This window comes from Hyla sarda, chromosome 7, assembly GCF_029499605.1.
Source record: "Hyla sarda isolate aHylSar1 chromosome 7, aHylSar1.hap1, whole genome shotgun sequence".
NCBI classification, from domain to species: Eukaryota; Metazoa; Chordata; class Amphibia; order Anura; family Hylidae; genus Hyla; species Hyla sarda.
Genome location: NC_079195.1, coordinates 33304621 through 33327891, shown reverse-complemented (window position 1 = coordinate 33327891; position 23271 = coordinate 33304621). Strand labels below are relative to the sequence as shown.

Here is a 23271-nt window from a genome sequence, read left to right as displayed (position 1 = left end):
CATGTAAAGAATCTGTGTGACCTAGTGAGTAACATATAGAAGCATTATTTTTTTTCTGTGATATGACATAATGGCTTTTAATATATCTGGATGAGACTTTATTTTAGATGAATATATATCTTAGGAGAAATGAAGCTGAATTTCACACTTTGCCAATCGGATTGTACATGGTAAACACTTATTAGATTTCAGCTTGTGCTTAATGTAGTTTTTGCAATTTTTTAAAGTCATATTTTATTTGTTTCTGTATTTCTATCAGTTTTTGTAACTGCGACCCGTTTGCTTCTATGGCATTACATATAAGTGCAAACAACAACGCCTTCTCTGGATGACTCATGTATTACATCAGTGGTCACAAGAAAGAAGCGACTGTGAACAAATAACCTCTATCACAAGCAATGGTTAAAGGACAGACTGAGGTTTAAAGGGGTACTCCACTGGAAAACATTTTTTTTTTAAATCAACTGGTGCCAGAAAGTTAAACAGATTTGTAACTTACTTCTATTAAAAAATCTTATTCCTTCCAGTACTTATCAACTGCTGTATACTACAGAGGAAGTCCTTTTGTTTTTGAATTTCCTTTGTCTGACCACAGTGCTCTCTGCTGACACCTCTGTCCATTTGAGGAACTTTCCAGAGCAGGAGCAAATCCCCACAGCAAACCTCTCCTGCTCTGGACAGTTCCTAAAATGGACAGAGGTGTCAGCAGAGAGCACTGGGGTCAGACAAAGGAAATTCAAAAAGAAAAGGACTTCCTCTGTAGTATACAGCAGTTGATAAGTACTGGAAGGAATAAGATTTTTTAATAGAAGTAATTTACAAATCTGTCTAACTTTCTGGCACCAGTTGATTTAAAAAAAAAAAAATAATGTTTTCCAGTTAAAGGGGTACTCCGGTGAAAAACTTTTTTTTTTTTTTTTTATCAACTGGTGCCAGAAAGTTAAACAGATTTGTAAATTACTTCTATATACTACATAGCAAACCTATCCTGCTCTCTTAACAGTTCCTGAGACAGAAAATAAATTTAAAAAGAAAAGAACTTCCTATGGAGCATACAGCAGCTGATAAGTACTGGAAGGGTTAAGATTTTTTAATAGAAGTAATTTACAAATCTGTTTAACTTTCTGGCGCCAGTTGATTTAAAAATTTTTTTTTGATCAGAGTACCCCAATAAAAAAACTATTGAAAGAAAAAAATAGCCCACCTTAGGAGGGTGTGGATGCCGAGCCAGGATACCATTGGCTCATCATCCACATCCCCTGATTGGCCTGGACATCGTCACGACACAGAGCAACGCCACAGTCCAATTTCAAGGGGCATCACTCACAATGAGTAATCAAGGAGGTTGGAAGCATGACATGAATATGGGGTTACCATTTCTATTTAAGGGGTACTTATAAATGCTACCCTTTCTCTAACAGCCTCCCCAGTGTTCAGGGGATCTGGCTCCTAGGATCTGGCTCCAGGATCATACATAGACAGGGTATCTCGACCAGAGATGTCTTTAGTCCAGCGTTACTCAACCAGGGTGCCTCCAGCTGTTGCAAAACTACTACTCCCAGCTTGCCCGGACAGCCTTTGGCTGTCCGGGCATGCTGAGAGTTGTAGTTTTGCAACAGCTGGAGGTCCACAGTTTGGAGACCACTGTATTACATGGTTGCCGATTCTTTTGAATGTAATACCACCTTTTACCAGCAGGTGCAGGGAAAAATGTGTAGCCAATCGCAGCTTGAATCTGCTGGACCCAAAGCAATAAAATGATGATAGCCGGTGATTTCCAGATATGAAAGTATGTGTAGGATGAATGATGATCTCTATCTATCTCACTTTGGATTGAGGATTATATAAACTTTAAATTTTATTTTTATTTTATTATTGAAAAAGCCTGGACAGCAAATGACCTTCCCCCTGCATCCCCCCTGTATTATGTGCTGTTGACCTCTATACAATGTTGCATGATAATGTGTGATCTCTAATGCAACAATATGGTAACAATTGTGTAAATAGAAGACAACATGCAATTTATTAATCCGTGCTTCACGCCTGTTCAGATGTCACCTCCTCTCCCCTGTGCGTGTCCGATTCTGATCACTATTAAGTGTCTTCTCACATTTGTTTGTTCTGACAATTCTGTGCTGTTATATATCTGTCATTTCTCATTATTTTTCCAAGGTGTGATAAGCTTTAAAATTCTGTATTTTGTTCAAATACAATATTTTAAGGGAAATGTATCATCCTCATTTAATTGTCCTTCATTGTGTTAAAGGGATAGTTGGCTCACCCAATACACACCAAATATATTCCCAAGAAATGATTAATGACATTTCGTTTGTCCGCATCCACCACTAGGGGGAGCTTATGAGCTAATGGCAGACAAATGTATACAGTAATGAAACAGTATGCAGTGATATGCCCTCTGATTCTGGTTGTCCAAATTGTATATCTGCCTACGCAAGGGATTTGGAGCTCTGTATAAGGGAAAGAGTAGCATTAACCATTATAAAGCTATATTAGCATAGAATGTCGTACATTAACTGTACGGCTGTATCTGCTTATTATTTTAAGAACAGGGTTAAAAAAAAAGACACACTCGATCCTATGGCGACACATCCCAGGTCCCTCACCAATCTCTATTTCCTGCCCTCTCGATATGGGACATGTGATCGTTGCAGCTGGTAACTGCTACCTCCTACGCACAAAAATAAAACTACTATAATACTACCTTCTATGTGCAAGAATATAACTACTATAATACTGCCCCTATATACAAGAATATAACTACTATAATACTGCCTCCTATATACAAGAATATAACTACTATAATACTGCTACTATATATAAGAATATAACTACTATAATACTGCTTCTTTATACAAGAATATAACTACTATAATACTGCCTCCTATATACAAGTAACTACTATAATACTGCCTCCTATATACAAGAATATAACTACTATAATACTCCTCCTATATACAAGAATATAACTATTATAATACTGCTCCTATATACAAGAATATAACTACTATAATACTGCTCCTATATACAAGAATATAACTACTATAATACTGCTCCTATATACAAGAATATAACTACTATAATACTGCCCCTATATACAAGAATATAACTACTATAATACTGCTCCTATATAAAAGAATATAACTACTTGTTACGCCTAGCGCTCCGGGTCCCCGCTCCTCCCCGGAGCGCGTACGGCGTCTCTCTCTCCGCAGCGCCCCGGTCGGTCCCGCTGACCGGGAGCGCTGCACTGTCATGGCCGTCGGGGATGCGATTCGCACAGCGGGACGCGCCCGCTCGCGAATCGCATCCCAGGTCCTTACCCGTTCCCGTCCCCTGCTGTCATGTGCTGGCGCGCGCGGCTCCGCTCTCTAGGGCGCGCGCGCGCCAGCTCCCTGAGACTTAAAGGGCCAGTGCACCAATGATTGGTGCCTGGCCCAATTAGCTTAATTGGCTTCCATCTGCTCCCTGCCTTCATCTGACCTCCTCCCATGCACTCCCTTGCCGGATCTTGTTGCCCTTGTGCCTAGTGAAAGCGTATTGTGTGTCTAAAGCCTGTGTACCAGAACTTCTGCTATCCACCCTGACTACGAACCTTGCCGCCTGCCCCCGACCTTCTGCTACGTTCGACCTTGCTTCTGTCTACTCCCTTGTACCTCGCCTATCATCAGCAGTCAGAGAGGTGACCCGTTGCTAGTGGATACGACCTGGTCACTACCGCCGCAGCAAGTCCATCCCGCTTTGCGGCGGGCTCTGGTGAAAACCAGTAGTGACTTAGAACCGGTCCACTAGCGCGGTCCTCGCCAATCCCTCTCTGGCACAGAGGATCCACTACCTGCCAGCCGGCATCGTGACAGTAGATCCGGCCATGGATCCCGCTGACGTCCCTCTGCCATATATCTCTGATATCACCACGGTGGTCGCCCAGCAATCCCGACAGATCGCCCATCTAACCCACCAGCTGTCGGAAGTATTCACCATTGTGCAGCAACTTCAGTCGCAACTTCAGCAGCAATCATCTCCTCCGCCAGCTCCTGCACCCCTTCCGCAGCGAGTGGCCACTCCTAGCCTCCGCCTGTCCTTGCCGGACAAATTTAATGGGGACTCTAAGTTTTGCCGTGGCTTCCTTTCGCAATGTTCTCTGCACTTGGAGATGATGTCGGACCAGTTTCCTACTGAAAGGTCTAAGGTGGCTTTCGTAGTCAGCCTTCTGTCTGGAAAAGCTCTGTCATGGGCCACACCGCTCTGGGACCGCAATGACCCCGTCACTGCCTCTGTACACTCCTTCTTCTCGGAAATTCGAAGTGTCTTTGAGGAACCTGCCCGAGCCTCTTCTGCTGAGACTGCCCTGCTGAACCTGGTCCAGGGTAATTCTTCCGTTGGCGAGTACGCCATACAATTCCGTACTCTTGCTTCTGAACTTTCCTGGAATAATGAGGCCCTCTGCGCGACCTTTAAAAAAGGCCTATCCAGCAACATTAAAGATGTTCTGGCCGCACGAGAAACTCCTGCTAATCTACATGAACTCATTCATCTAGCCATTCGCATTGACATGCGTTTTTCTGAGAGACATCAAGAGCTCCGCCAGGAAAAAGACTTAGATCTCTGGACACCTCTCCCACAGTCTCCACTGCAATCTGCGCCTAGGCCTCCCGCCGAGGAAGCCATGCAAGTGGATCGGTCTCGCCTGACCCTGGAAGAGAGGAATCGCCGTAAGGAAGAGAATCTTTGTCTGTACTGTGCCAGTACCGAACATTTTTTGGTGGATTGCCCTATCCGTCCTCCACGTCTGGGAAACGCACGCTCGCACCCAGCTCTCGTGGGTGTGGCGTCTCTGGATGCTAAGTCGGCTTCTCCACGTCTCACGGTGCCTGTACGGATTTCTACTTCAGCCAGCTCTTCCCTCTCAGCCGTGGCCTGCCTGGACTCTGGTGCTTCTGGGAATTTTATTCGGGAGTCCTTGGTGAATAAATTCCGCATTCCGATGACCCGTCTTGTCAAGCCACTCCACATTTCCGCGGTCAACGGAGCCAGGTTGGATTGCACCGTGCGTTACCGCACGGAGCCCCTCCTAATGTGCATCGGACCTCATCACGAGAAAATTGAATTTTTGGTCCTTCCCAATTGCACTTCCGAAGTTCTCCTTGGACTACCCTGGCTTCTACACCATTCCCCAACCCTGGACTGGTCCACTGGGGAGATCAAGAGTTGGGGTCCCTCTTGTTCCAAGGACTGCCTTAAACCGGTTCCCAATACTCCCTGCCGTGACCCTGTGGTTCCTCCTGTATCCGGTCCCCCTAAGGTCGTTATGGACTCTGCCCGCCTTAAGAAGTGCCTCTCCCTCCCTCCCAGTCCAGTCAGGCAAGCCTCGGTGCCTCCTCATGGCCCTCGTCCTGGTGTCACACTGCCCCGTGCCAGGCCTCGCCCTCTGCCCTCCCTCCCCATTCCCACTCCTGCTGTACTGCCTGCCGTTGAGGAATCCCTCCATCCTTTCCCGGTGTCCTCATCCCAGGGGAGGCAGTCACCGGACAAAGAGAAGGGGAGACCTAAGGGGGGGGGGTACTGTTACGCCTAGCGCTCCGGGTCCCCGCTCCTCCCCGGAGCGCGTACGGCGTCTCTCTCTCCGCAGCGCCCCGGTCGGTCCCGCTGACCGGGAGCGCTGCACTGTCATGGCCGTCGGGGATGCGATTCGCACAGCGGGACGCGCCCGCTCGCGAATCGCATCCCAGGTCCTTACCCGTTCCCGTCCCCTGCTGTCATGTGCTGGCGCGCGCGGCTCCGCTCTCTAGGACGCGCGCGCGCCAGCTCCCTGAGACTTAAAGGGCCAGTGCACCAATGATTGGTGCCTGGCCCAATTAGCTTAATTGGCTTCCATCTGCTCCCTGCCTTTATCTGACCTCCTCCCATGCACTCCCTTGCCGGATCTTGTTGCCCTTGTGCCTAGTGAAAGCGTATTGTGTGTCTAAAGCCTGTGTACCAGAACTTCTGCTATCCACCCTGACTACGAACCTTGCCGCCTGCCCCCGACCTTCTGCTACGTCCGACCTTGCTTCTGTCTACTCCCTTGTACCTCGCCTATCATCAGCAGTCAGAGAGGTGACCCGTTGCTAGTGGATACGACCTGGTCACTACCGCCGCAGCAAGTCCATCCCGCTTTGCGGCGGGCTCTGGTGAAAACCAGTAGTGACTTAGAACCGGTCCACTAGCGCGGTCCTCGCCAATCCCTCTCTGGCACAGAGGATCCACTACCTGCCAGCCGGCATCGTGACACTACTATAATACTGCTCCTATATACAAGAATATAACTACTATAATACTGCTCCTATATTATTCAAGAATATAACTACTATAATACTGCTCCTATATAAAAGAATTTAACTACTATAATACTGCTCCTATATACAAGAATATAACTACTATAATACTGCTCCTATATACAAGAATATAACTACTATAATACTGCCCCTATATACAAGAATATAACTACTATAATAATGCCACTATATACAAGAATATAACTACTATAATACTGCTCCTATATACAAGAATATAACTATTATAATACTGCTCCTCTATACAAGAATATATCTACTATAATACTCTTCCCTATATACAAGAATATAACTACTATAATACTGCTCCTATATACAAGAATATAACTACTATAATACTGCCTCCTATATACAAGAATATAACTACTATAATACTGCTCCTATATACAAGAATATAACTACTATAATAACTACTATAATACTGCCTCCTATATACAAGAATATAACTACTATAATACTGCTCCTATATGCAGGAATATAACTACTATAATACTGCCTCCTATATATAAGAATATAACTAGTATAATACTGCTCCCTATATACAAGAATATAACTACTATAATACTGTTCCTATATATAAGAATATAACTACTATAATACTGTTCCTATGTACAAGAATATAACTACAGTAATACATTCCTATATACAAGAATATAACTGATATAATACTGCCCCTATATACAAGAATATAACTACTATTATACTGCCTCCTATGTACAATAATATAACTACTATAATACTGCCTCCTATATACAAGAATATAACTACTATAATACTGCTCATATATACAAGAATATAACTACTATAATACTGCTCCTATATACAAGAATATAACTACTATAATACTGCTCCTATGTACAAGAATATAACTACTATAACACTGCTCCTATATACAAGAATATAACTACTATAATACTGCTCCTATATACAAGAATATAACTACTATAACACTGCTCCTATATACAAGAATATAACTACTATAATACTGCTCCTATATACAAGAATATAACTACTATAATACTGCCTCCTATGTACTAGAATATAACCCTGATCCTATGTACAGTACAATAATTGCTATAATAATACCCTTTATGGGCAGTAAAGAATTTTCCTTTCCTACAGCAGTTACCATCAAGGTACGGCATTGTGTCCTTGGGATTAAATTTTTCTTCTTGCACTTTAAAGGAGTACTCCACCCTATGACACCTTATCCCCTATCCAAAGGATAGGGGATAAGATGTCTGATCGCGGGGGTCCCGCCGCTGGCCCGTGACCCGGCAGACTCCGAGGCTGCATCGCTCCGTGCTGCTCCCGGAGGTGGGTGCTGCTTGCGAGATAGTGGGGGGTCCCCAGTGGCGGGACCCCCCACAATCAGACATCTTATCCCCTATCCTGTGGATAGGTGATAAGATGTCTTAGGGCCGGAGTACCCCTTTAAGCAGAAAGTTGTTCACCATATGTATCGAAAATATATCCCGACACTTAACAAATATGAAAAGCTGTGAATAAATATGTCTGCTCACAGCATATCACCAGCCGCTATCCTGAGGATGAGCTCAGCGTTTTTGTGAATATTTTTCACAAAAATGTGACTATAAATAAAGGCGTCTTGGAAGTAACAAATTTCACTTGTGCCAGATCTACTGTAGGTTTGTGTTGCTAGAGGCAAAAAAAAGGTGTAAGCTATGCATAGTTACATATAATGTTATTACCGCTGATTAGAGATGAGCGAATGGAATCTGACGAAGTCAAATTCGTTTCAAATGTTATGAAAAATTAGATTCGGACTAAATCCAAACTTTGACTCGATTCTGAATAACAAATTTCTTCATTAGCGACACCCCTGCGATCATCCAGCTTTCTCCTGTGCTCACATCTCTGCAATAGATAGGATGATGGCAGTGGGTGTCAGGCGTGACACCTGCTGTGATCTGTCCTCAACCGCAGGTACTACTGCTCCCAACATGGAGCACACTCTGCTCCATGCTGGGAGCTGTAGTACCTGCATTAATAGACAGATCGCAGCGGGTGTCACTTTTGACACCTGATGTGATCGTCCTGTATAATGTATAGATGCGAGCTTTCTCCTGTGCTCTGCATCTCTGCAATAGATAGGACGACGGCAGTGGGTGTCAGGAGTGACACCTTCTGTGATCTGTCCTCAACCACAGGTACTACTGCTCCCAACATGGAGCCCACTCTGCTCCATGCTGGGAGCTGTAGTACCAGCATTAATAGACAGATCTTAGCGAGTGTCGTCCTGTATAATGTATAGATGCGGGCGTCCGGCCACTCTTCTCTGGTCCCACTGTAGTATGAGTATATGCCGTATATCTACCTATTATTCATATTTCCCCCAGAGAGCTGTGATTGGCTGGAACCATCTGGCCAATCACAGCTCTCTGTGGGAAATATGAATATGTGTATATATACGTCAGTGCAGGGGACCATAGAAGAGCGGCCACTGCATCTATACATTATACAGTAGGATCACGGTGGGTGTCAGAAGTGACACAGGCAATCTGTCAATTAGTACAGGTACTACTCCCATCATGGAACAGTGTGTTCTATGCTGGGAGTAGTAGTACTACCTAAAAAAAAATAAAGCGCACACACACTACATTTTTATTATTGTTGGCTACCTTTTTAGCGCCCTGCCCACCCCCATAACTTTATACCTGTTTAAAAATTAATAAAATTTTCGTTATCATACAATTTTTTCACTCACTATCTTTTTAATATTTTGTTTAATGGTACCCTACATAATTTTATTAAAAAAGGTATCTCCCATATTTTCTCCTTTATTGCCTCCTAAACGGACCATTCTAATAAAGGATGGGGGTTGTAGTACAGGGGCTGAGGGATAGATCGCACTGGGTCTCACTTCTGAGACCCCATGCGATCAGAAGTTATTAAGCAGGGGAGCGGGCGGCATGGTCTGCTCCTCTGCAACGTATTTTTACTTTCATTTTTAAATCCCCTGCTGGAAGCCCTGGATGGCCGGTAACAAGGAGCCATTCAGGGCTCCCGGCGGGTTTTTTAAAATGAACCTTGTGAGTGGCAGTGGGGGCCATATGTATATTAAAAGTGCTGTGGGGGGGCAAGATATACAGCGCTATATATTTAGCCCCCCAGCGCATTTATAATATGCCCCCACAGTGCATTTATAAAGATATGACCCCCGACGGCACATTTATAAATATATACCCCCCGCAGCACATTTATAATGTGCCCCCCGCAGTGTCTTTGTCATAATATGCCACCGCAGCACTATATGTGAAAAGTATTTTATCAGAAGCGCATCGGGACAGCAGCTGGCCGGCCCGATGATGCTGATATACTTTTCATACTTAGCAATGCGTCGGCATATGTATATAAAAGAGCTGGGGGGGGCAGATAAAGCTATATGTCTGCCTCCCCAATGCATCTATATACATATGCCCACGCAGCACTATCTGTGAAAAGTATTATAGAACACGCTGCTGATAGAATACTTTTCACATATAGCGCTGCGGTGGCATATTATGACATGCACTGCGGGGGGCATATTATAAATGCGCTGCGGTGGGTATATATTTATAACTGCATCGGCGAGGGTTATATCTTTATAAATGCGCAGAGGGGGCACATTATAAATGTTCTGGGGGGCTAGATATATAGCGATATATATCTTGCCCCCCACAGCGCTTCTAATATACGGTACATATGGCCCCCGCTGCCACTCACAATGTTCATTTTAAAAACCCCGCCGGGAGCCCTGAATGGCTCTTCCGTACCAGCCATTCAGGGCTCCGGCGGGGGATTTAAAAATGAAAGTAAAAATACATTGTAAATCGCAGAGGAGCGGACCATGCCGCCCGCTCCCCTGATTTATAACTTCTGATCGCATCAGAAGTGAGACCAGGTGCGATCAATTGCTCAGCCCCTGTACTACTACCCCCCAACATGGAACAGACTCTGTTCCATGAGGGGATAGTAGTACAAGCACTAATGTAGCCTCCCCAGTCACCTGCAGACTCATGCAGCCAGGAACTACTACTCCCATCATGGAAACAAGTCTGTTCAATGATGGGAGTAGTAGTAGTCCCAGCTGCGGGAGTCTGTAGGTGGCTGACTTTTCATACTAACAGATGAAAAACTGATGCAAAAGGAAGCCACAGAATGTGATCTGTTTGCATCAGTTTGCATCCGTAAGTAGTATGGGCCATTTAGGAGGCAGTGACGGGAAAAAAGAGGGACGGAAGTAAATGACCGTGGGAACGTAGCCTAACGGAACTTTATAACGGGTCTTTTAACAGAGCAACTTTTATAGTGTGAAAGGGGCCTAATAAAAATGTAGTGTGTGTGTGTTTTTCACTTTTTTTAAACATTTTTTAGGTAGTACTACTACTCCCAGCTTGGAACACACTGTTCCATGATGGGAGTAGTAGTACCTGTACTAATTGAAAGATTGCCCGTGTCACTCCTGACACCCGCTGTGATCCTCCTGTATAATTTATAGATGCGGTGGCCACTCTTCTATGGTCCCTGCACTGCCGTATATTTACACCCATTCATATTTCCCAGAGAGAGTTGTGATTGGCCAGATGGTTTCAGCCACTCATAACTCTAACATTATTACTCTCAACATTATACAGGAGGATCACATTATATCAGGAGGGACACTCCCTGCGATTTGTCTATTAATGCAAGTACTTCAGCTCCCAGCATGCACCATGTTGGGAGCAGTAGTACCTGCGTTTGAGGACAGATCACAGCGGGTGTCACTCCTGACACCTTCGATCATCCTTCATCCCTGAGATGCAAAGCGGAAATTCAGAAGTGTGAATGGGAGTGCGGAATCCCATAGAAGTCTATGGACTTTAATATGAGGTGGAATTTCGCAAGCGGAAATTCTGCTGTGTGAATAGACCCTAATGGTTGTTTCTGATAAATTGAACCCAAAATAAATTTAGTGAACTTCTCTAGGGGCTACCTGTAACATCCAGTATGGAAAGTTTGCTGCATACAGATCTATATAGCTTCTTGTTATAGAAGTCCTAATTGATATGCAGTAAGCTTCCCCTATAATATCTATGCAAATCAAAAATGTTCCAGTATCTTGTAATACCTTTTTTATTACAAGATACTGCAACTTTTTTTGAATTGCATCTGCATCACTGGACTAATACGGCTACTCAAATTTACTATATATATATATATATATATATATATATATATATATATATATATGTATACAGTAAGCTTCCCCAAGAATAATAAGTACTTGTTCCCACTTGGCAGTTTTTTTGGAATTCTTCCACTGCAGTCTTTGAGCCAAAGCCAAAAGTAGAGCCATAAGAAAGGAGACGTATAAGTCCTTTTATATATTTCCTATTCCTGGACATGGCTTAGAAGCTGCAGGGGTAGTCCTCCAAAAAGCTGCTAAGTGGAAACACATCAGCGCCAAAAAGAAGAACATCACCAGTCAATTAAAAATGCTGCAAAATAGTACAAATCTTTATTGATACATACATAAAAAATGTATTAAGACAGATAAAAGGCATGAGCAGAGGATAGGACACTAAGACTACATGTACAGAGGACAAGTCACATATCGTGGTAACATACACACGTGTGTATATATATATATATCTAGCAATGCAGATAAAGGGAAGCACCGTGTTAAGGATTCCAGATCCGTCTGGGTGCTCAGCTTCAGGAACAGACCAGTTCCCAAGTAATATCCAATGAAAGTAGAAGCGGCACTCCAAAATAATATTCAATAAATCGTGGGTTTATTCACACATATGTGATGTGTGAATAAACCCACGATTTATTGAATGTTATTTTGGAGTGCCGCTTCTACTTTCATTGTGTATGTGTATATATATATATATGTATATATATATATATATCACAGATATGAGTAGACGTGTCTGAAGTCACAGCAGAAGGACATACATCAAACAAAGGACTGCGCAAAATGAAGGACAGCTGGACAAAGGGACACAAAAGTTGCACAAGACTATGAAAATGATGTGATAAGTGACAAAAAGGCCTCAAAAAAACAAAACAATAGATGTATACCTGCCATGTGTGCTGCCTGAAACACCCCAGCGTAGGTTTCACACTAGGGCTTCATCAGGGGGCAACAAGTGGAAACACAGCCTAAAAGTGACCTCAGGGGGCTCCTGCAATGCCTAATTTTCAGAATTTTCACCTGTTCTACACCCCTAATGTTCTGTACACTTAGTCCACTATAAATGTGACCTCTAATCCTGTGACTGTTCACTCTACTTTAGAATAGCCGCTTCTTCTTACATAAGAGTCAGTGACATCACCACCACTGCTGCTTGTCTCTTTACCTTTGTCGTCTTCCGTCACCTCCCCAGTCTCGGTCTGTCCTGTATTAATAAATTGCATGTTGGACTCGATTTGCTTGCTGACCACATTTGCCTGTTTTGCCTTCTCTTCTTCCTTTTTATTATTTTAGTCTTCGCATATGTCGGAGTGAAGCACAACACAACTTGTCATGAGCGCCGGCCTGTCCTACACCCTTCATTAGATCCCCAATGCCTCCCCGGTGCTGTACAACAAGACATATCTGGGCCATCTACATGGATTCAATTGCAAATTTGAACGTAAAAGGTCACTGGTTGTTCAATATTTGGAATGTAACAAGACAGGTATAAAAATACAAGGAGCGGGGATCACCTGGGTCTATGGAGAGAAGGCGCCAGGACTTTATTCATTTTAGGCATTTACAGAATATCCATCTGATCTCATTCTGTTCATCCCCCTTAGCAGCAGTTTATTTCTGAGATTCTATAGGGAAATCATTATTTCCTTCCGTATGGTCGATCGGCTCACAGAGTAGAAGCCCCTGTGGACACTATGGAACGTGAATTCTCTACCTGTCCAAAGATACGAGTTTTCAGGGACCTCACCACCTGTCTCTAGATCATACATGGCATTTTAGGTGGCACTGGATGGAGTTATTGAAAAGTAAAAGGGTTTAATGTTTAGTAAAAGGATAAAAATGCAGCGAATTAAGTAAAAAGAAAAGAAAACAAAAATCAGCTGACCGGTTTATGAACTTTAGCCTTACTTTACTTAAAGGGGTACTCCGGTGAAAACCTTTTTTCTTTTAAATCAACTGGTGGCAGAAGTTAAACATATTTGTAAATTACTTCTATTAAAAAATCTTAATCCTTCCAGTACTTATTAGCTGCTGAATGCTACAGAGGAAATTCCTTTATTTTTGGAACACAGAGCTCTCTGCTGACATCTCTGTCCATTTTAACAACCATGCATAGCAGATGTATGCTGAGGGCAGCATGGTGGCTCAGTGGTTAGTACTGCTGCCTTGCAGTGCTGGGGACAACAATAAATAAGCATTATTATTATTATAATAATGTCAGCAGAGAGCACTGTGCTCGTGATGTCATCAGAGAGCATTCCAAAAAGAAAAGAATTTCCTCTGTAGTATTCAGCAGCTAATAAGTACAGGAAGGATTAAGATTTTTTAATAGAAGTAATTTACAAATATGTTTAACTTTCTGCCACCAGTTGATTTAAAAGAAAAAAGGTTTTCACCGGAGTACCCCTTTAAAGAGAGCATCTGAGGAAAGCAAATTGTAATGCAACAACCGTGCAAAAGAAGAAAAAACTTAAAGGGGTACTCCCATGGAAAACTTTTTTTTTTTTTAAATCAACTGGTGCCAGAAAGTTAAACAGATTTGTAAATTACTTCTATTAAAAAGAAAAACTTAATCCTTCCAGTACTTTTTAGCGGCTGTATACTACAGAGGAAATGCTTTTCTTTTTAGATTTCTCTGATGTCACGACCACAGTGCTCTCTGCTGACCTCTGCTGTCCATTTTAGGAACTGTCCAGAGCAGCATATGTTTGCTATGGGGATTTTCTCCTGCTCTGCACAGTTCCTTAAATGGACAGCAGAGGTCAGCAGAGAGCACTGTGGTCAGACAAAAGAGAAATCCAAAAAGAAAAGCATTTCCTCTGTAGTATACAGCCCCTAAAATGTACTGGAAGGATTAAGATTTTTTTAATAGAAGTGATTTACAAATCTGTTTAACTTTCTGGCACCAGTTTATTTATAAAAAAAAAAAGTTTTCCATGGGAATACCACTTTAAAGGCTATCCTCACACAATGTATTTTTGGTGCCTATTTTGCTGCTCATTTTGGCCACTATTTTTTTTATTTTTTTTTACCAAAAACCAAGATGTGTTCACACAGTATAAGGAGATGTTCACATAGAATAAGGGTATGTTTACTCAGTGAAGGATATATTCATACAGTATAAGGATATGTTCACTTAGTATAACAGCTTGGAGACCAGTGCAACAGGGAAGGGGGGGGGTCTTGGAGACCAGCGCAATGAGGGGGGGGGGGCTTGGAGACCAGTGCAACGGGGAAGGGGGGGGGGCTTGGAGACTAATGCAACGGGGGGGGGGGGCTTGGAGACCAGTGCTCTAAATTTAAAAAAAGACACAAGTTCAGCCAGCTCACCCTCGGTACGTCTCTCCTTGGGAAAGCCCAGACCCCTTGTAAGTTCTAGCCCAAAAAAAAATATTTCCAGCGTTCCAGGGCTAACTATAAACATTTGCTTTTATTCTGCTCTAAATTCTTACAAGTTAAATTGTTTGCCCCCCTCTACACTCATGACAAGTTGTTTTGTGCTTTTTCATTTATTTTGTTTCAGATTTTTTTTTTTGCCATTTTTCTGGGAACGATACACTGTACGGAAATGTCAATATTGCATGCAACGCTAAAGCTGGAGAATTAAGATCCGTAGTGAAGCGTGACAGATGTTTGTGAAGAAATACAAGCTGTTTCTGTGTAGAAGACCGAAAAAAAATAAAAAAGATTAGAAAAATAAGGAGAAGTAATAATGATGGTATTATTCTCCATAGCCGAATTGCTGCCTTCTGAAAACCCAGTATCTTTGTAATATGTTACCTTAATGACTTTTTACATTTTTTCGCACTTAATTTGACATTGCTTCTTATCCTGTGCAGTGTAGAATAAAACAATATTGTCATATGGAAACCATCAGCAAGTAGGCAAGCTGCTGAAGCCAAGGCTTATTTAAAGGGGTACTCCACTGGAAAAAAAATACATTTAAATCAACTGGTGCCAGAAAGTTAAACAGATTTGTAAATTACTTTTACTAAAAAATCTAAATCCTTCCAGTACTTTTCAGCTGCTGAATGCTCTACAGGAAGTTATTTTCTTTATAAATTTCCTTTCTGCCTGACCACAGTGCTCTCTGCTGACATCACAAGCACAGTGCTCTCTGCTGTCACCTCTGTCCATTTTAGGAACTGTCCAGAGCAGGAGAGGTTTTCTATGGGGATTTTCTCCTACTCTGGACAGTTCCTAAAATGGACAGAGGTGTCAGCAGAGAGCACTGTGCTTGTGATGTCAGCAGAGAGCACTGTGGTCAGGCAGAAAGGAAATTTATAAAGAAAATAACTTCCTGTGGATCATATAGCAGCTGATAAGTACTGGAAGGATTAAGATTTTTTAAGAGACGTAATTTACAAATCTGTTCATCTTTCTGGCACCAGTTGATTTAAAAAAAAAAAATATTCCAGTGGAGTACCCCTTTAATAGTTTTTTTTTCTACAATTATTACAACCTGTGAAAATACTTACTCCATGTTCACACAGCGGAATATTTTCGGAAGTAATTCTGCAAATAGCCTTGGTCAGCTGAGCACGCTGGCACTAGGACCGCTCGGAAATGCACCGTCTCCATAGACGAAAATCCATTTACGCTCGAATTCCTCCGAAAGAATTGACATGTCCAATATTTAATTAATTAATTAATAAAAAAAATTCTTAATAATTGTTCTTAATTATATATATTTTTTCTTAATTAAAAATGTGTCATGGTGGGGATAGCCCCAACAATCTGACACCATGGACCACGAGCAATATAGTGTCACCTGTAATCCAGAATTAGAAAAACATAGCTGCTTTCCTATAAAAACAGCGCCACATCTGTCCTCAGGCTGTGTGTGGTACTACAACTCTCACTCCATTAAAGGAGATCTGCAGCCATAGACACTTATCCCCTATCCCAGGATAGGAGATAAGTGTCTGATGGCGGGGGGTCCGAACGCTGGGACCCCCCGTGATCTCCTGTACGGAGCCCCGGCTTTGGTGGCACGCCCACTTCATATATCTCTATGGGAGAAGCGAAGATGCATCATTCGCACATTCTCGCCTCTCCTATAGAGCAGTATGGAGGGGGCATCAGTGAGGTCAGCGACACACGCATTAGACCGCAGAGCCCTGGTAATGCTGAGTCCCTGTACGGGAGATTGCAGGAGGTCCCAGCGGTCGGACCCCCCGCAATCACACACTTATTCCCTATCCGCAGGATAACACTGCAGTACTTCTTTAACTTTAATGGAGTTGCAATACCATACACAACCTGAGGACAAGAGTGGCACTGTTTAAAAAAAAAAAAAAAAAAAGCAGATTGCTTTTTTCTAACTCAGGAAAACTCCTTTAGAAAAGTATTACCCACAAAATATATACCCTTATTTACTAGATAGGAGATACTTAGCTGGTCGTTGGGGTCCGACTGCTATGCAGCGCTCAATTCATACATCTGCCGCGGAAATTCTGTTTCCGGCCTCCACAGAAAGAATTGAGATGTCATTTCTTTCTGCTGAATCGGCTCAGAAATGCATTGCCGTCTACGGAGCCGTCGCATTTCCGAATGGTCCTAGTGCCGGCATGTTCTACCGGAACCCACTGTTTGCAGAATGTCCCCCCGGAACATAATCTTAGTCAGCTGATCTCAAATGCAGCAGTAGTTGTCAATTTCAAAGACCCAGACCACACCTTTTGAAGGGGTACTCCGGTGGAATTTTTATTTTTTTTTAAAAGAACTGGTGCCAGAAAGTTAAACAGATGTTTAAATGACTTCTATTAAAAAATCTTAACCCTTCCAATACTTATCAGCTGCTGTATAATACAGAGGAAATTCTTTTCTTTTTTAATTTCTTTTCTGTTTGACCACAGTGCTCTCTGCTGACACTGTTCATGTCAGGAACTGTCCAGAGAAGGAGAGGTTTGCTATGGGGAATTGTTCCTGCTCTGGACAGTTCCTGACATTGACAGAGGTGTCAGCAGAGAGCAGTGTGGTCAGACAGAAAAGAAATCCAAAAATAAAAGAATTTCCTCTGTAGCATACAGCTGCTAATAAGTACTGAAAGGATTAAAAAATTTTATAGAAGTAATTTACAAATCTGTTTAACTTTCTGGAGCCAGTTGACTTAAAGGGGTTCTCACCCCTAGACATCTTATCCCCTATCCAAAGGATAGGGGATAAGATGTCAAATCGCCGGGGTCCCCCTGCTGGGGACCCCTGGGATCTCCGCTGCAGCACCCCGCTATCATTACTGCACAGAGCAAACTCGCTCTGTGCGTAATGACCGGCGATACAGGCTCAGCCCCCTCATGATGTAACGTCCCGCCCCCTTAATGCAAGTCTATGGGAGGGGGCGTGATGGCCGCCACGCCCCCTCCCATAGACTTGTATTGAGGGTGCGGACTGTGACGTCACGAGGGGACGGAGTCTTGACGTAACGATGCTCCGGCCCCTTTATTGCCCGTCATTACGCACAGAGCGAGTTTGCACTGTGCAGTAATGATAGCGGGGAGCGACAGCGGAGACACCAGGGCTCCCCAGCCGGGGGACCCCGGCGATCTGACATCTTATACCCTATCCTTTGGATAGGGGATAAGATGCTAGGGGCGGAGTACCCCTTTAAGTCAACTGGCTCCAGAAAGTTAAACAGATTTGTAAATTACTTCTATAAAAAATTTTTATCCTTTCAGTACTTATTAGCAGCTGTAATTACAGAGGAAATTCTTTTCTTTTTGGATTTCTTTTCTGTCTGACCACACTGCTCTCTGCTGACACCTCTGTGCCTTTAAAAAGACCTAAAGAAAAAAAAAATTCCACCGGAGTACCCCTTTAAGGCCAATCAGCCGCAGTCAATTTTTTTTTAGCAGACATCATCAATATGTAACTAAAGAACAAAAAAAAACTTGGGCAAAACAAAGCTAAAAGATCCATCAACAGTAGCTTATACAACAATAATGCGATGAAAATAAATGACAAAGATGCCGGGTTTACTGACTGTAGAGACCTAAAGCCCCATAGAAGCTGATCTCAGCATAGGGCAGGGTTTCCCAACCAGTGTGCCTCCAGCTGTTGCAAAACTACAACTTGTAGTTGTAGTTTTGCAACAGCTGGAGACACACTGGTTGGGAAACACTGCTATAGAGGCCACGTAGCTGCTGAGCTATGACTGGTTGCTATGGGCAACACAGTCTCTCCATGAAAAACCTTTGACAAATGAGGCCTAATGTCTATACGATATCGTAATATTTGGTCTGTGCAGAAGCAGCTTGAGCTTTATCTGTGATCTCCTTCTATAAAGTGGATTATCTAATAAAGAGAGAAGAAACAGAACATAGAGATATAACATTAGGAATCATTGGATTATCTGCAAGTTTTACAGAAGTTTTCCCGTTTTGATCTAACTTTAGGGAAATTACCCTTTAAAGGGGTACTCCGGTGAAAACCTTTTTTTCTTTTAAATCAACTGGTGGCAGAAAGTTAAACATATTTGTAAATTTTTTCTATTAAAAAATCTTAATCCTTCCAGTACTTATTAGCTGCTGAATGCTACAGAGGATATTCCTTTCTTTTCGGAACACTGATGACATCACGAGCACAGGGCTCTCTGCTGACATCTCTGTCCATTTTAGCAACCGTGCATAGCAGATGTATGCTAAGGGCAGCATGGTGGCTCAGTGGTTAGCACTGCTGCCTTGCAGGGCTGGGGACTTGGGTTCAAATCCCACTAAGGACAACAATAACTAAAGCGTTATTATTATTATTATAACGTCAGCAGAGAGAACTGCGCTCGTGATGTCATTAGAGAACATTCCAAAAAGAAAAGAATTTCCTCTGTAGTATTCAGCAGCTAATAAGTACAGGAAGGATTAAGATTTTTTTAATAGAAGTAATTTACAAATATGTTTAACTTTCTGCCACCAGTTGATTTAAAAGAAAAAAGGTTTTCACCGGAGTACCCCTTTAAGCAAAATTCCTTTAAAGGGGTATTCCCCATTTTTTTTCCCTTCAGCCTTTGAGCCCTTGAGACAAAGTTCTAATACTGTGTAATTTGCTTCTATTACCTCCGTGCGCCGCTTTCTCCGGTTTTCATGCACAGAACCCACAGCCCGAAGTGCTGAAATGCGAGTCTTTTTATTTTACTGTTGTCTCTGACCTTTCCCAGCATTCCAATAGGTCAGAAGTCACATGATCTTCAGGGGGCGTGACTATACTTCAAGGGGCGTGACGATAAATGTTGGCACCCCTGAAATTTTTCAAGAAAATGAAGTATTTCTCACAGAAAAGGATTGCAGTAACATGTTTTGCTATACACATGTTTATTCCCTGTGTGTGTATTGGAACTAAACCAAAAAAGGGAGATAAAAAAGTAATTTGGACATACTGCAGCAGTACTTCAGAAAATACTTTTTCTCCTGATATCCACCCACCCACTGCAGCACAGCTACGCCCCCCCCCCCCCCCCCCCTAGTGACCATGTGACTTATGATGTATTGTCTCTGGCCACATAGAATGCTGGGAAAGGTCAGAGACAAGAGTAAAATAATTTTTAAAAAACTATCCGAACAGCCCTCAGGTGTGGGTCCTGTGCATGAAAGTGGCCCATGGAGGTAATGGAAGCAAACTACACAGTATTAAAGGGGTACTCCAGTGCTTAGACATCTTATCCCCTATCCAAAGGATAGGGGATAAGATGCCTGATCGAGGGAGTCCCGCCGCTGGGGACCCCCGGGATCTTGCACGCGGCACCCTGTTTGTAATCAGTCCCTGGAGCGTGTTCGCTCCGGGACTGATTACCAGCGACTACAGGGCGTGCGGCGTGTGACGTCAAGTCCCCGCCCCCATGTGACCTCAATCTCCGCCCCTCAATGCAAGTCTACGGGAGGGAGCGTGACAGCTATCATGCCCCCTCCCGTAAGCTTGCATTGAGGGGTGGAGCGTGACATCACACGGGTGCGGGGGCGTGACGTCACACGCCGCCCGTCCTGTAGTCACCGGTAATCAGTCCCAGAGCGAACACGCTCCGGGGACTGATTACAAACGGGGTGCCGCGTGCAAGATCACGGGGGTCCCCAGCGGCAGGTCTCCCTCGATCAGGCATCTTATCCCCTATCCTTTGGATAGGGGATAAGATGTCTAAGCACCGGAGTACCCCTTTAAAACTGTGCATCATGCTGAAGAAGAAAAAATCCTGGAATATCCCTTTAATCTAAGTGTCAAGTTATTAAAGGAGTACTCCCGTTGAAAACTTTTTTTTTTTTTTTTTTTTTTTTTAATCAACTGGTGCCAGAAAGTTAAACAGATTTGTAAATTACTTCTATTAAAAAAAAATCTTAATCCTTCCAATCCTTTTTAGTGGCTGTATACTACAGAGGAAATGCTTTTCTTTTTGGATTTCTCTTCTGTCATGACCACAGTGCTCTCTGCTGACCTCTGCTGTCCATTTTTAGGAACTGTCCAGAGCAGCATATGTTTGTTATAGGGATTTTCTCCTGCTCTGGATTGTTCCTAAAATGGTCAGCAGAGAGCACTGTGGTGGTGACAGAAGAGAAATCCAAAAAGAAAGGTATTTCCTCTGTAGTATAGAGCCGCTAATAAATACTGGAAGGATTAAGATTTTTTTTTATAGAAGAAATTTACAAATCTGTTTAACTTTCTGGCACCAGTTGATAAAAAAAAAAAAAAAAAAAAAGAAAAGAAAAGTTTTCCACAGGAGTACCCCTTTAAATAGTCTGGATCATTGGAAATTCATAAAAAAGTATGAAAAAAGTCCACACATGAGTAATAAACCTTCAACAAAGACCAAAACCCCATATTTAAGTAAAATCTGCTACTATCATTTGGTTTTTTAAAGGGGTTATCCAATGCCCCAAAAATGTTTTAGTGGGCTCAGACTGTTATAAAAATAAGAAAATAAAAATGATACTCACCTGCCCAATTCCCTGCCACTATAGTCCCAACAGTGCCCATTCCTTGCAGATTAGTGCTTCCTGCGGTCATCTGGAAACACAGGAAATGCCTATTCAGCCATACACTGGTTGATGTGGATCATCTCTTCCACTTGTCATTGGCTGAGCAGGTATTTCCTGTATATCTAGATGAAAGCAGGAAGAGCTGATCGGTGGGAGATCTGGCACAGCTGGAAATGCAGTGACAGGGGATCAGGCAGGTGAGTAGAATTTTTTTTTTTTTTTATGCCAGTCTGAGTCTGACAACCACATTAACCTGTTGCCAACTGATGACAGGTATAGAGCAACAGGCAGTTACCACATCATGATGATGATGATGATGATACCTGTCATGCGTCTACTGCTACTGTCCCCATGTCATCAGGAATAGGACAACTTTGTCATCTTCTTACTTCAATGGAAGAACCATATTCACTGTTAAAGGGGTACTTCAGTGGAAAACTTATTTTTTGTTTTTATTTCAACTGGTGCCAGAAAGTTAGATTTGTAAATTACTTCTAATAAAAAAAAAATCTTAACCCTTCCAGTACTTATTAGCGGCTGTATACTACAGAGGAAATGCTTTTGGATTTCTCTTCTGTCACGACCCACAGTGCTCTCTGCTGACCTCTGCTGTCCATTTTAGGAACTGTCCAGAGCAGGAGAAAATCCCCATAACAAACATATGCTGCTGGAAGGATTAAGATTTTTTTTAATAGAAGTAACTTACAAATCTGTTTAGCTTTCTGGCACCAGTTTATTAAAAAAAAAATTTAAAAATTTCCACCGAAGTACCCCTTTAAGCCAGGATGACACTGATCTTGGTTTGTAAAGGGGAAGACTTCCCCTGATCGTTTTACCTGGTTTGATACCTTGTCTCAATCAGGGTCCATACCTGACACCCTAGACCAGTGTTTTCCAACCAGGGTGCCTTCAGCTGTTGCAAAACTACAACTCCCAGCATGCCCGGACAGCCTTTGGCTGTCCGGGCATGCTGGGAGTTGTAGTTTTGCAACAGCTGAGGGCACCCCGGTGTGGAAACAGTGCCCTAGACCATTTAGGCTTGGTCTAACGACAATCTATAAATTAGTGTACTAATGATGCATTAATAGTATATGAATGTGTAGATAAAAAAATAAAAGATTTCTCCCTATAGAGTTAAAAAAACAAAACATAAAATTAAATTAAAAAAAGGAACATAAAAATATATGTTGTAAATAATTTAATTAAAAAAAACCTTCGTAAATGGGTTGTACAGCACATCCCTCTTTTGCCTGAATTCACATTGGGAGTATGGAGAAGCTGCTGCATGACAGAAGGGACAGTTCCGGTTTGATACCTTGTCTCAATCAGGGTCCATACCTGACACCCTAGACCAGTGTTTCCCAACAAGGGTGCCTCCAACTGTTGCAAAACTACAACTCCCAGCATGCCCAGACGGCCTTTGGCTGTCCGGGCATGCTGGGAGTTGTAGTTTTGCAACAGCTGAGGGCATCCCGGTTGGAAAACAGTGCCCTAGACCATTTAGGCATGGTCGAACAACAATCTGTAAATTAATGTACTATAATGCTTTAATAGTACTGTATATGAATGTGTAGATAACAAAATAAAAGATATCTCCCTATAGAGTTAAAAAAAAACATAAAATTAAATTAAAAAAAAACATAAAAATATATGTTGTAAATAATTTAATTTAAAAAAACCTTATTAAATGGGTTGTACAGCACATCCCTCTTCTGCTTGAACTCACATTGGGAGTATAGAGAAGCTGCTGCATGACAGAAGGGACAGTTCGCCCAGCAGGTAT

General features: G+C 42.6%; 1 protein-coding gene across 8 annotated transcripts in view; it reads left to right on the top strand.

The window, feature by feature from the left end:
• The window catches only part of KCNIP2 (potassium voltage-gated channel interacting protein 2), a 530818-nt gene that overhangs the window by 465601 nt on the left and 41946 nt on the right, over window positions 1-23271 (top strand). The gene's annotated exons all lie outside the window — the stretch shown is intronic.